We start from the raw sequence: 12,502 nt of genomic DNA, 5'->3' as shown, positions 1-12,502 counted from the left end.
CGAAGCCACTTCTCTTTTGGCATTTTCCATAGCAATTTCCGAGCCGAACCTCGATATTATCCTTCCAACAAGCTGAAATCAAATCCGTTCGTATTCATTAATGATCCCCACGATCTCCTCTAATCCAACACACCACTCCGGTGACATGACATATCAATAGAGGCCTAAGCCATAACTGGCATAATACACGCACCAATAAGCGACGGTCCGAACATACTCAAATCATGAAAAATGACTCAAATGAAAGAGTTGTACCTCAAGCTCACCAGTACCATCACAACATAAGGCTGAGAACCTGTCTCACATCATAGAGTTAGAACTCATGAACCTACCCTGAAAGGTCATATCTCCACGTAGCCTCGCTAATGCGCGATCCTATGCAAAATCTGCTCCACATGAAACACCTCAAGTCACTATGCTCGAAATTGACAACCACGCACAATTTGATGTCTGGAACCAAAGCAAATCATTACACCGTCGATGAAACAAGTACATATACCACGCAAACCCGATAGGACATAACAGATACGCCATTCACCGAGCAACGTCCAATTACTCTTCCCGCTCCAATTCCACTATGAACCCCAATAGAACCGCACCATATGTGCCCATAACCAACAAATCATAACGTCTCGCAACACATAAAGGCAACTCCTAGATCTCTCCAGATCTCTAATAAGCTCAATAACAGTCGAATCAATACTCCCCTCAACAATGCAATTCGGAGCCAACCGAGCCGACTCAAGCTAGAACACCATCCACATTGGCCTACCAACGAACTCCTTATTAAGGAAATCCCAAAGCTGTTCCCTCAAATCCTTAACTCTGCCGGTGCCATACGATACGGTGCCCGGCACCACATCAATACCAAAATCAACAACCTTGCCTGGTGACATGCCCGGCCACAAGAAAGACATCCGATAAATCTTTCACCACCGAAACTGAATCAATGGTAGAAGCCTCTGCACTGACACCCATTACGAAGGCCCCAAGTAAGAAAGACAAACCCTTCCCAGCCGTCCACTGGGTCTTCGAAATATAAAAATCCCCAATAGGACATAATCCATCGAACATCGCCACTCAATCCGTGGCATTTTCCGGCATAGCCAACAGCGCCGTCTTATCGCAATTGTCCAGAATAACACAACACGAAGACAACCAGTCTGAACCCAATATCACTTCCAAATCCAACATACCAAGCAATTAAAGGTCCGCTCGGGTCTCCAGACCCCGATAGTCACTAAACAGTCGATACACGCGACTCACATTAACAATATAGCCCGAACGTTAGAACTTCTAGTCTCCAACCCCATGTAGCACACAAATCACCATACTTGATCCCCAAATTCCGCAGTCCGAATACGTATCACACCTCAAGTACCCAATCATTCCACGAAAAATATCCTAAAATTCCCATGTGCCATCAAGCAAACTCGAATATCAACAGTCAATCTAATAAGAAAGTGCCACAGTACTACCAAAGTACTATCAACTTAATCACATTACCTTTTCTGAAACATATACCCTCGTCAAATCACTATGATTAGCAATACCATTTCCTTAATCATCTGAAGATCAGTCACCCTAGTCATCTGAGGCTCATTTCTCTAATCACCTAAAACTGCCTGTGCTGCCTAAGAATTTTATGACTTTCTATTCAGAACTGAACCGTAACCTTACACACGCAAATCTCAATCCTCCACAACATATCGCGTATACCATACCACCCTAGGATAACATGAGAACTTCATCTCCCTTCCGAGCCACAAACATCTACGTACTCAACTAGTCAAGAACTTTCCATTGGTCCCACCTACAAGAAAATCACTATACATCCCATGCTCCGCATGCCCATAGAAAATATACATCTCTAAACCGCGGTAAAAACCATCAAGAACTCTCCGAGTTCCCTTTGCACAAATTAGACCTGTCAGGACTGAATCCTCCTAACTCGACCAAACAAGCAAGCCATCAAAACCCAAGAGCATTGCTGCAAGATACCCGTAAGAACTCATTACTTCGAACACACACAAGGAACAAATCATATCCTTACCATACCGGTCCTGTTTACTACCAAATTACCTCATCTATCTAAATTTCCTTCTGATTCATCTTCAACTTGATATTTCCTTTTTGCTGTAGCACCACAATCCTCAACTCAGGCTTACCACACGGAACCAAGCATAAAGCCACACCGTCTAAGGCTCTTACGTCGCTGAATACTTTCTTAAACATTCCCAGAAACACCATATTCCAGAATACTTCACTCTGATGAACTTCCTGCGAATCTAAATCTGTTACCTTTACTTTCCTGATACTGATGCATAGAATCCCATAATTAACATAGAAATACCACAAGTCTTGACCTCTTCCAATAAAAACTCAATTTCTAACCACGTATACAACTTTAAAACACCTGATTGTTACATGCAGAATCTTGAACACATTAGAACCGTTCTCGAGAGTCATTTACTCTATTTACACTGCAATTAGCCTGATCAAACGAACAGAACCACATGTGCCTCATTAGCACTCTGACACTGTTACGACCTCATCCCAATACAAACAAGCATCTTCCTACTCTATGCACCGAGCTTTCTTTACCAACAACAACTTAAGACATCGTGTGATTCTCACACACCTACGAAGCACCATATAGCCTTGTCAAAATTTTCCTTCACTCGAGCCACCCTCGACTTCAATCTCCGTAAGCTCACAACACACCTCAAACTGGAACCAACATAGCACTCGAAGCCATAGATCAAAACACACCCAATAACTCATAACGCATATACTTTATTGCTGCCATAATATCATAGTGATATTAAACTCAACCCTTCATAAGCTCGTGAAACACAGACCATCTGGTACTTTAAATCTTCTGCAAATCTCACATTCCTCCTCGCAACAGACAAGCTCACTCTCTAGGTGACCCAATTTAGATTTCAACACATATTCTTCACTTGCAAATGAGATCTTCTAACAGACAACATAAGGATTACACGACCTTAGAACACTCCGTAGGAGATAACCCACCTGCTTTGCCTCCAACTAACATTTCTGTATACCTTCCACCGTCACAAGCATTACGCAGTCACTTGACCTTCCTGAGTCTGGACTCATACCGCAACATGAAATTTACTTCAGTCTCAGCTAGGGACATGGAAAGATTCTTCACACGCCAATAACTCGGGCTATACCTCGAATCAAGATGGACTTCAAGTATCTAATAGTTCTTCTATCCTCAAGCAGACCCTTCTCGTCGCTTCCAAATCATATGGATACATCTCGCAGCAATAACATACTCATCACATAATCATCTAGCTGTCAGTTCCACTAATAGGGACACTACCGAGCATATAAGTTCAAAAACACTTGCTCACACAATCAGCACCTCGGTGCTCAAGCTATAGGCAAGGATCCGGCCTCGGGTCCTCCAGACTGGCCCAACATCAACTCACAGAGATCACATCTCGCCCCTCGATCGGGGAATCACAAGCCATCAAGGCACATCTGATACTGAGCGCTCATGCGCGCATACGAACGCGTGGAAGGAATTTAAAGAGTTACTTTTCAAGGTGAATCAAATGACGCACGATAAGAATTCAAGAATATGAAGTTTTCCTAAAGGTTCTGCAGCCTCTCGAGGATAATACAGACGTCTCTGTACCGATCCGTGAGACTTTACTAAACCTGCTCATGACTCGTGAGACCTATGTAACCTAGGCTCTGATACCAACTTGTCACGACCTAATTCCCGAACTCGGTCGTGATGGCGCCTCTTGTGAAGACAAGGCCAGCCAAACCACAACAGAACACCTCTTTTAAGCAGTTAAATGCCAGAAAAAGTTATTAAACATGCTATAATAGTCGTAATTTGCGGAAGCTACGATAACGACAGAATAAATCATCCCGATATAGCCCAAACCGGGGTGTCACAAGTCACGAGCATCTATTAGAGTGTAAATACAACTACAAGAACTGAATTAACAAAACAGGAATGATGAACATAAGGGAGAAACACGGTGCTGCGAACGCTGGCAGCCACCTCGCTAAACTCTTGTCAACACTGCCTCCGATCAGCTAAAACCCGCTACCGGGTGGACAAATACCTGTATCTGCACACGAGGTACAGTGAGTAAAGTGAATACTCCAACTCAGTGAGTAATAAAGGTAAATAACAACTGAGCAGTAAGAAATCACGCAAAGCAACCAACATAATGTATAGAAGCAATGTAAAACCCTTTGAGAAAAGCAGTGGAGCTGTGTAATCTTTAGAAAATATCTTAGCTCAGTTTAGTCCTCTTTTGAAAATGACTTTTTCAACAGTTACGCAATAATTGCAAAATACTTAGTGCCGATAGGCACAAAACATCCGCCCTTCGGGCACAAATACCACAGTATAACAGGTAAAATGACAAGTAAATATGAAAGATGAACACATAAAGGTTCGCCCCTCGGGCAATATCTCAGAACAGTTCCAGCCCCTCGGGCTCACTCTCATAACACTCTCAGCTCCTCGGGCTCTCTCTCTCTCAGATCACTCTCAGAATAGTATCATATAGTAACCGCTGCGGCGCGCAGCCCGATCCATATATCGTTGCGGCGTGCAGCCCGATCCATATATCGCTGCGGCATGCAGCCCGATCCATATATCGTCAACGGCGCTCACTAGGGGTGTGCAAACTCCAGGAGGGGCCCCTTACGGCCCAAGCGCAATATCAAGCCACCTCGTGGCATCATCTTTCGGCACTCGGCCTCACGTCACTCGGCACTCGGCCTCACATCACTCAATCCACCTCGTGGCATATAATTGTATCTCATGCCCTCGGCCTCATATCACTCAGCATATCCTCACATATGGCCCTCAGGCTCACTGAGTCCGAAAATCATCACAAGCCCCACGGGCATTGGTAAAACAGTAGTCCTCAGCCCAAAACATCATTTAGAAATATCATTTATGTTCAAATCTGAGTAAAAGTGGTTGAGTTTGTAAAATAGTAGATATCAACAGGACTGAGTTCAAGTAATAAGTCAAATCAGTGAGGAAATTGTGATAAAAATCCCCGAAGGGTTCAAATAGCTGGCACGAAGCCCAAATATGGCAATCAGCCAAAGTCACGATGATAACAAACAAGTTTTAGTCAAATAAGCGGCAAATTCATCAATCAGGACGGACAAGTCACAATCCCCAACGGTGCTCTACCCCACGCTCGCTATCCGACGTGCAAGTCATCTCAACATAGCACTACGATGTGCAATCCGGGCTTTCAAACAATCAGGATATCATTTACAATCATTACTCACCTCGAACCGGCTAAAGCTCTAGCTCGCTATGCCCTTGCCTCTCAAATCGGCCTCCTCGCGCGTCGAATCTGACCAAAACCAGAACAAATATGTCACAATAGGCTAAGGGAACAAAACCCAAGCGAAAACAATCGAAAATTATCAAAAATCCCGAAATTAGCAAAACCCGAGCCTCGGGCCCACTCCTCGAAACTCAGAAATTTTCACATCAACGGGTTCCTTATCCTTCCACGAGTCCATACATATCAAAAACTCTCAAATACGACCTCAAATGGCCCTTCAAATCTCAATTTAAAATCTCAAAATCCCAAGCCCTAGTTCTTCCATTTTTAGCTAAACTTCGATGAATTTCTAGGTTAATTTCATAATATAATAACGTTTTTGGTTCATAGAACTTACCTCCAATCATTTCTCCTTGAATCCCTCTTCAATCTCCCTCAAAGAGCTCACAAAATACTCAACTATGGTGGAAAAATAGCTAAAACTCGCGGATGAAATGTTTATAACTTTCTGCCCAGCTTCTGTACTTCCTTCTATGCGATCGCGGCCCCAGGCTCGCGATCGCGAAGGGCAATATTCTAAGACCTCACAAATGAACTATGCGAACGCGATGCCATACCCACGAACGCGATGTTTGACTTCCCATAGCTATGCGAACGCGAAGAACAACTTTACTGGACCCTCAATTACTAATACGCGATCGCGAACTCTTCTCTGCGAACGCGAAGCACCACTAACTAACCTTCCGCGATCGCGAAACCAATAACGCGAACGCAAAGAGCAACAACCTGGCCTGCCAAAATCCTTCTGTGTGATCGCGGCCCCAGGTTCGCGATCGCGAAGGCCAAATTACACCTGTAACTGATGCTGCGAATTTCTGAAATTCCTTAAGTCTCAAAACATCCAGTTAGCCATCTGAAATCACCCTGAGGCCCCCGAGACCTCAACCAAAAGCACCAACACATCCTAAAACCTCATTCAACTTGTTCCAATCATCAAAACACCACAAACAACACCAAAACCATCAATTTACATCGAATTCAAGCCTAAGGTTTCTAAAAACTTCCGAAATACGCTTTTGATCAAAAACCCAACCAAACCACCTCCGAATGACCTGAAATTTTACACACACATCCCAAATCACATAACGAAGCTACAGCAACCCTCGGAATTCCATTCCGACCCTCGGATCAAAATCTCACCTATCAACCGGAATTCCCCAAAATACTAACTTCGCCAATTCAAGCCTAATTCTACACCGGACCTCCAAAACCACTTCCGATCACCCTCCTAAGTCACAAATCACCTCCCGAAGCTAACCGAACCATCGGAACTCACATCCGAGTCCTCTAACTCATAAGTCAACGTCCGGTTGACTTTTCCAACTTAAGCCTTCTTAAAAGAGACTAAGTGTCTCATATCTTACCAAATTCACTCCGAACTCAAACCAATCAACTCTATCACATAAAAACACGGAAAACGAAGCATAAAGAAGCTGAAATGGGGGAAACGGAGTGGTAACTCATGAGACGACTGACCGGGTCATCACACCACAACTTTTGATTTCATGAGATTCCGGGTTTTGGGAAATGTAGTTTTAGTTTGAGAGTTGTATTGTATATGCCGAGCGGCATCTTTAAACCTTCACTATGTTTATTCCGCAAGTTTTTATTTGTTTTATTTTATTGTTTCTTTTTCTGCAATTTGTTAGGCTTATCTAGTCGTAGAGACTAGGTGTCATCACCATAGTTCATGGAGGGCGAACTGGGGTCGTGACAAATTGACTCAAACAAACAAGATCATATAGGCATGGTCACTAATGCACATTGAGTTGGAAATATGTGTAGATCCTACGAACAGGATTTCTAATGCAGAATAAAATGTGAAGTCCTATAAGCAGGATTTCTAGCATGCAAATGATCATAAAAAATCCTATAGGCAGGATCTCTAAACACAATACAATATCCACATAACTTAATCAGCATAGTTAAGTCCTATAGGCAGGATTTCTACCCAATTTCAACAAAGATATGAGAATAGATCCCCCAGCTTTACTTAAGAAGCCCCAAACTACTGTTTATNTGGTTACACTATAGGGAGCCTTCATAGGCCTAATCTAAACCTAAGAACCAGGCCTTCAAGAACAACATCTCTGAAGCATAGCAGTGATCCATTCATAGCACATTGAAACCAGGCTTCCAATGTGTCAAAGTTCCCAAAAAGCCTCAGGGACCCCGGGCAATGCTCACACCAGAACCACACATTCATCACAGAGTTCATAAAAGATTGGAAAACTAGCCCCAATATGTCCGAGTTCAAAGGAGTCTCAGGGATCCTAAGCAGTGCTCACACTGGGGGTGGTGAGAACCTAGATGACTAAGAGTAGGAGTTTGCAAAACCAGTGCATAAGGTAAGGGGCATGTTTTTGAAATAGTTCAATTTTCAGAAGAAAAAAAGTTTAGAATACATAGTTGCAGGCAGAACTGCTCCAAGAAACAAACAAGGTTCAGCATACAGTTCAAACATGGTAAAGTCTGATTAAGATAAGTGCTTATACTAGAATTTGAAACAGTCATGGTTTAGTCACAAAAGCAATTAGGTAGAAGCATTTAAATTGAACAGATAGGACATATGAATTAAGCACACACATACTTGATTACATGCTCATAGTTCAGGACAGGTATAAAGCTGACAAACAAACTTAAACTAACTTCTAAGAAGATTCCTGTTATTCTAAATGCTTTAGCCTTAAGTTAACAGTATTATCAAATTACCAGATAGAGGACATAATCATGCTAGGAACTGAAACAGGTTAATCAAACAATGCCTAGAGAAAGGTAACTGCAAAGGTTAGGGCATACCGGCTGAGAAGAAAGAAAGTAAAGATGCAGTAACAGTTAAGTTCCAGAATGATTTGGCCTTGGCTTTTAACCAGCCAAACAATAGCCACTTAGTGCAGAAATCAGAAAAGAGCAAGAGAGAGAGCTTAAGTTTAGTTGTAAAGATAGGAGAGTTCGAGAGTTGTTCTAAAGGGGAAAGGGGAAGGGTTTAAAGAATGCTAAATGAGGTAGACAAATAAGGTAATGAATCAATCCTACAGAAATAAGGCATGAGAATAAATTCACAATCAATTAAAGTCGGCTTCAATCAATTAACAGGATATAACAACATAAAATCAGGCTAGTACCGCTTAATTTAAGGTAAGCATTATATGGAATCAATCAGTAGTCAAGTACTAGATCAAAATAAGGTAAAGAAATAATTTCAGGATCAATTTGAAATCTAGTTTAGGGACAGATAGTACAGAGTTCAGTCAATTAACGAGTTATCGGTCAAGTACTACTCAGAATAAGGTAAGAATCAATTATCAATCAGCAAACAAGGTGAAGAAATAAAGGAACAAGGTATGGAAAGTATCAGTACTATACGAGAAAGGAAAGAGTAAAAGTCTCAAACCCTAGTTTTAGGTAAAGGGGTTTTGACACAGTTACCAATAAAAATAAAACTATTTACCCTTGTCTACCCATTTATTTTTCTACCCATAAACTAATTACGTTTCCTACCCATAGTAGTTTTTGTGGGGAATTTTTTCTTTATTCTTCAATTCTTTTTTATTTCTATGCTTCTTCTTTTTTTCTTTTCTCCTTTTCTTTTTTCTCGTTTTCTTCTTATTTTTTTCTTTTTTCCTTTTCTAGTTTCTTTTAACTTCTTTTTTTTATATTCTTTTTCTCTTCATAGTCTAATTTTATTTATTGTTTTCACTATTTTTTATTATTCTTTTTTATACTATTACTAAAGAAAAATCAAATTGTGTATAGTATACTGTTAAAGTATAACTATATACTCCGGTAGTATATTATATACTGTAGCGGTATACTGTTAGGTAACTTTGTTCTTCTTCAATTATTACAATATACCGTTGCAGTATATTGTAAACTATAATAGTATAATGTTGCAGTATAGCTATCACCCTTGCGTTATTAGAATGTTGACATTTCTCTGTAGACAAAAAAAAAAATCAAAAATTGAAAGACTTATGTGGAATAAGCATATAGAACTTTAGTAGTAACCCACAATGAAGGAAAAAAGAAACTGACGTTCAATATTGCTGGAAAGTTCCTGCTTACAACCCTCCACGTCGGATAGTCTCACCTTGATTTTGTGTTTGAATTTTAGAAAGAGAAAATTTGTTAATAAAGAGTGTTTTACCTTTTCTAATGGATTTACTTAACCGCAAATACAATTTACTAGATTGAATAAGTTTCAAACACTGAATGATTAAAAATATTGAATCCTCCCTTAACTTTTCTCTTTCACATACTGTGGGTTATAGGTCATTATAACCAATGCGATGTTAGTAGCAACATGGAGTTGCATATTTTGTCGTTCAAAATATTGTATTCATAAAATAAAAACCTACCACACTAATAGATATTATCGATGCAGTTGGAAATTGGAAGTTAGAAGGTGCCGGGTAAATAATTAAGGCCCCATAGGTAGGAGTAGTAAATAGTTTGGGTCTGGGCATTAAAGGGTAAATAGTTTAGAATCAATGGGTATAAAGTGAGATTTTTCTCTTAGGTAAACCACAAAATCGGTAGAGAAACAAGGGCAAAATAATCATATACTGTGTACACTGAACATATACAGGAGATTTATTCAAAAAGCAATAAAGAATCGGACTAGAGGAAGATCCGAAACCCTAATTTTAAGGTAAGACACTCAAATCAGCCAGAGTAAAAGACAATAACACAGATTCGTACCAAATAAACATATACAGGAGTTTATTAAAGGAAACTCATAGCCGAATCAGTTTTAATTCAAGTAAAAGAAAAGGTTTTAAACCCTAGATTCAAGTAAATCACAGAATCGGTAAAAAATCAACAGATTCATAAAACAAAGAAAATATAGATGAAGAAAATATTTTAGAAGACAGAGTCTGAACAAGATTTGGTTCAAATCAAAGAGGATTTGAAACCCTAATTTGGGGTAGTAAGAATCAAAGAACATATGAACATGTTCTTTACTCACAAAGAATCAGAGATTAATATAGACGGAATAGCCACATAAATCAGAGATTTGAACCGATTTAGTTCAATTTTGGCAAGATTTCCTTGCCATGTTAGGAAATCAACTAAATAGGGTCATAGACGAGTAGCCAGTGGTGAGGAGAGACCAATAAGGTAAGGGAATCCATGGTTGATTCCATATCTAGTTGGAATCGAAGGGGGAATTAGGGTTACGACGCTAGGGTTTGAGAGGGGTGAGGAGAGGAGATGAATGAATACAAAGGCGGCGGGTTTGAGTGAATGAATTAGGATTAGGGGTTTGGGTGTAGTTAAAATAAGGGGAAGGGATATGGACCATTGATCTCAGAGATCAACGGTCACGATTATAGGGGTTCTGGGTCGGGTAGCTAATTGGCTAAGGGTAATTGGGTTAGGTTATTGGGCTGGGGGTAATGGATAGTGGGCTAGGTCGGAAAAATTGATTAAAATGGGCTATGCTTCAAATACCCAATTAAACTAGTAAAATAATTTATAAAAAATAATTAGCAAATGATAAAATGCCACTTATATATGAAAATAATTTTAAAATAATTATTTAACATTATAAAAATATAGAAAGTCATTTTCTGTATAGATAATATAATTATGCTTATATATGGGCTATTATTGCAAAATGTGCAATTCTAGCCTTAAGAATACAAATATAATTATAAAAATACAATTAAAATATTTAAGCGTTATATGGGCGTAAACGATAAATTTAGATTATTAAATCATCGTAAAAATGATATGAGGGATAATTATTGGATATTTGTATAGTAAAAAATATAGAAATAAATTGATTTAGAGCCTTTAAAGTTATAGAAAAATTATAAAAACACTTGTGTATATTTGTAAATGCATGTGCACTATCTTGAAAATATGTATGCATATTTAAAAATATATGATGGAAAAATTGGGTATCAATAGCAGATGGGGGGACCAAGCCTCACCTGCGCCTCAGACTCGCTTCTGCGGACCTCGCACCTGTGGTTTCTACTCCGCATGTGCGGTTAAGACAGAATCAGCAGCTTCAGCCGCATTACCATATTTCCAAACTCTCCGATAACCATACGAAATCATTCCGAGACCCTCGGGACCTCAACCAAAAATACCAATGAGTCACATATCAACATACAAACTTAGTCGAACCTTCGGAACACTCAAAACAACATCAAAACACCAAATTACCCTCATATTCTAGCCTAAGAACTTCTAATTTTCCGAATTCCGCAAACGATACCGAAACCTACCAAACCTCGTCCAAATGACCTGAAAATTCGCACACACATCAGAAATGACACTACGAACCTACTCTAATTTTCGGAATTCCATTCCGACACCGATATCAAAATTTCCACTACCGATCGAGAATCGCCAAATTTCCAATTTCGCCAATTCAAGCCTAATTCTACCACGGACCTCAAAATCATATTTCGGACGCGCTCCCAAGTCCAAAATCACCTAACGGAGCTAACCGAACCATCAGAATTCACATCCGAGGTCGTTCACACATAAGTCGACATCCGGTTGACTTTTCCAACTTAAACTTCTAAATAGGAGACTAAGTGTCTCATTCCACACCGAAACCACTCGGAACCCGATCCAACCAACACGATACGATCAAATACAGCTGAGGAACACATAAGAAAGCAGAAATGGGGGAAACGGGGCTATAACTCATGAAACGACCGGCCGGGTCGTTACAATTACACCATAAGAAAGTGTAGTGTTTATTTCTTTTTCAAGCATTCTATTTAATTTTTTGGGTTACTTTTCAATTGAACGTATTTTTTGTTATTTGATGTAAATAATATATTAATTTCTTCAAAAGATTAAAATTTTATTTGTTTAGTTCATTGGGTTATGTTCATTTTTCTCATTCCGTTTGTTCCTTATTTATTTTTGTTTGTAATTACAGAGCATACCCGTTCTTTTTATTTTGAAATAGTTGAGATGCTTTTAAAATTCTCATCTTTGCTCATAAAACTATCTTTGTTTGTTGATTTGGTGCATGTCATTTTGTTTTTCATTTAAATAGTCGATATATGCACAAGAATAACATGTTTGGATAATACTGATGTGATTTTCTAAAGCATGCTAAAATATTGATGTGTATATAGATAGACATTTTATATATATATATA

Source organism: Nicotiana attenuata, unplaced genomic scaffold (assembly GCF_001879085.1).
Source record: "Nicotiana attenuata strain UT unplaced genomic scaffold, NIATTr2, whole genome shotgun sequence".
Lineage (NCBI taxonomy): Eukaryota > Viridiplantae > Streptophyta > Magnoliopsida > Solanales > Solanaceae > Nicotiana > Nicotiana attenuata.
This window is presented reverse-complemented; position numbering follows the sequence as displayed.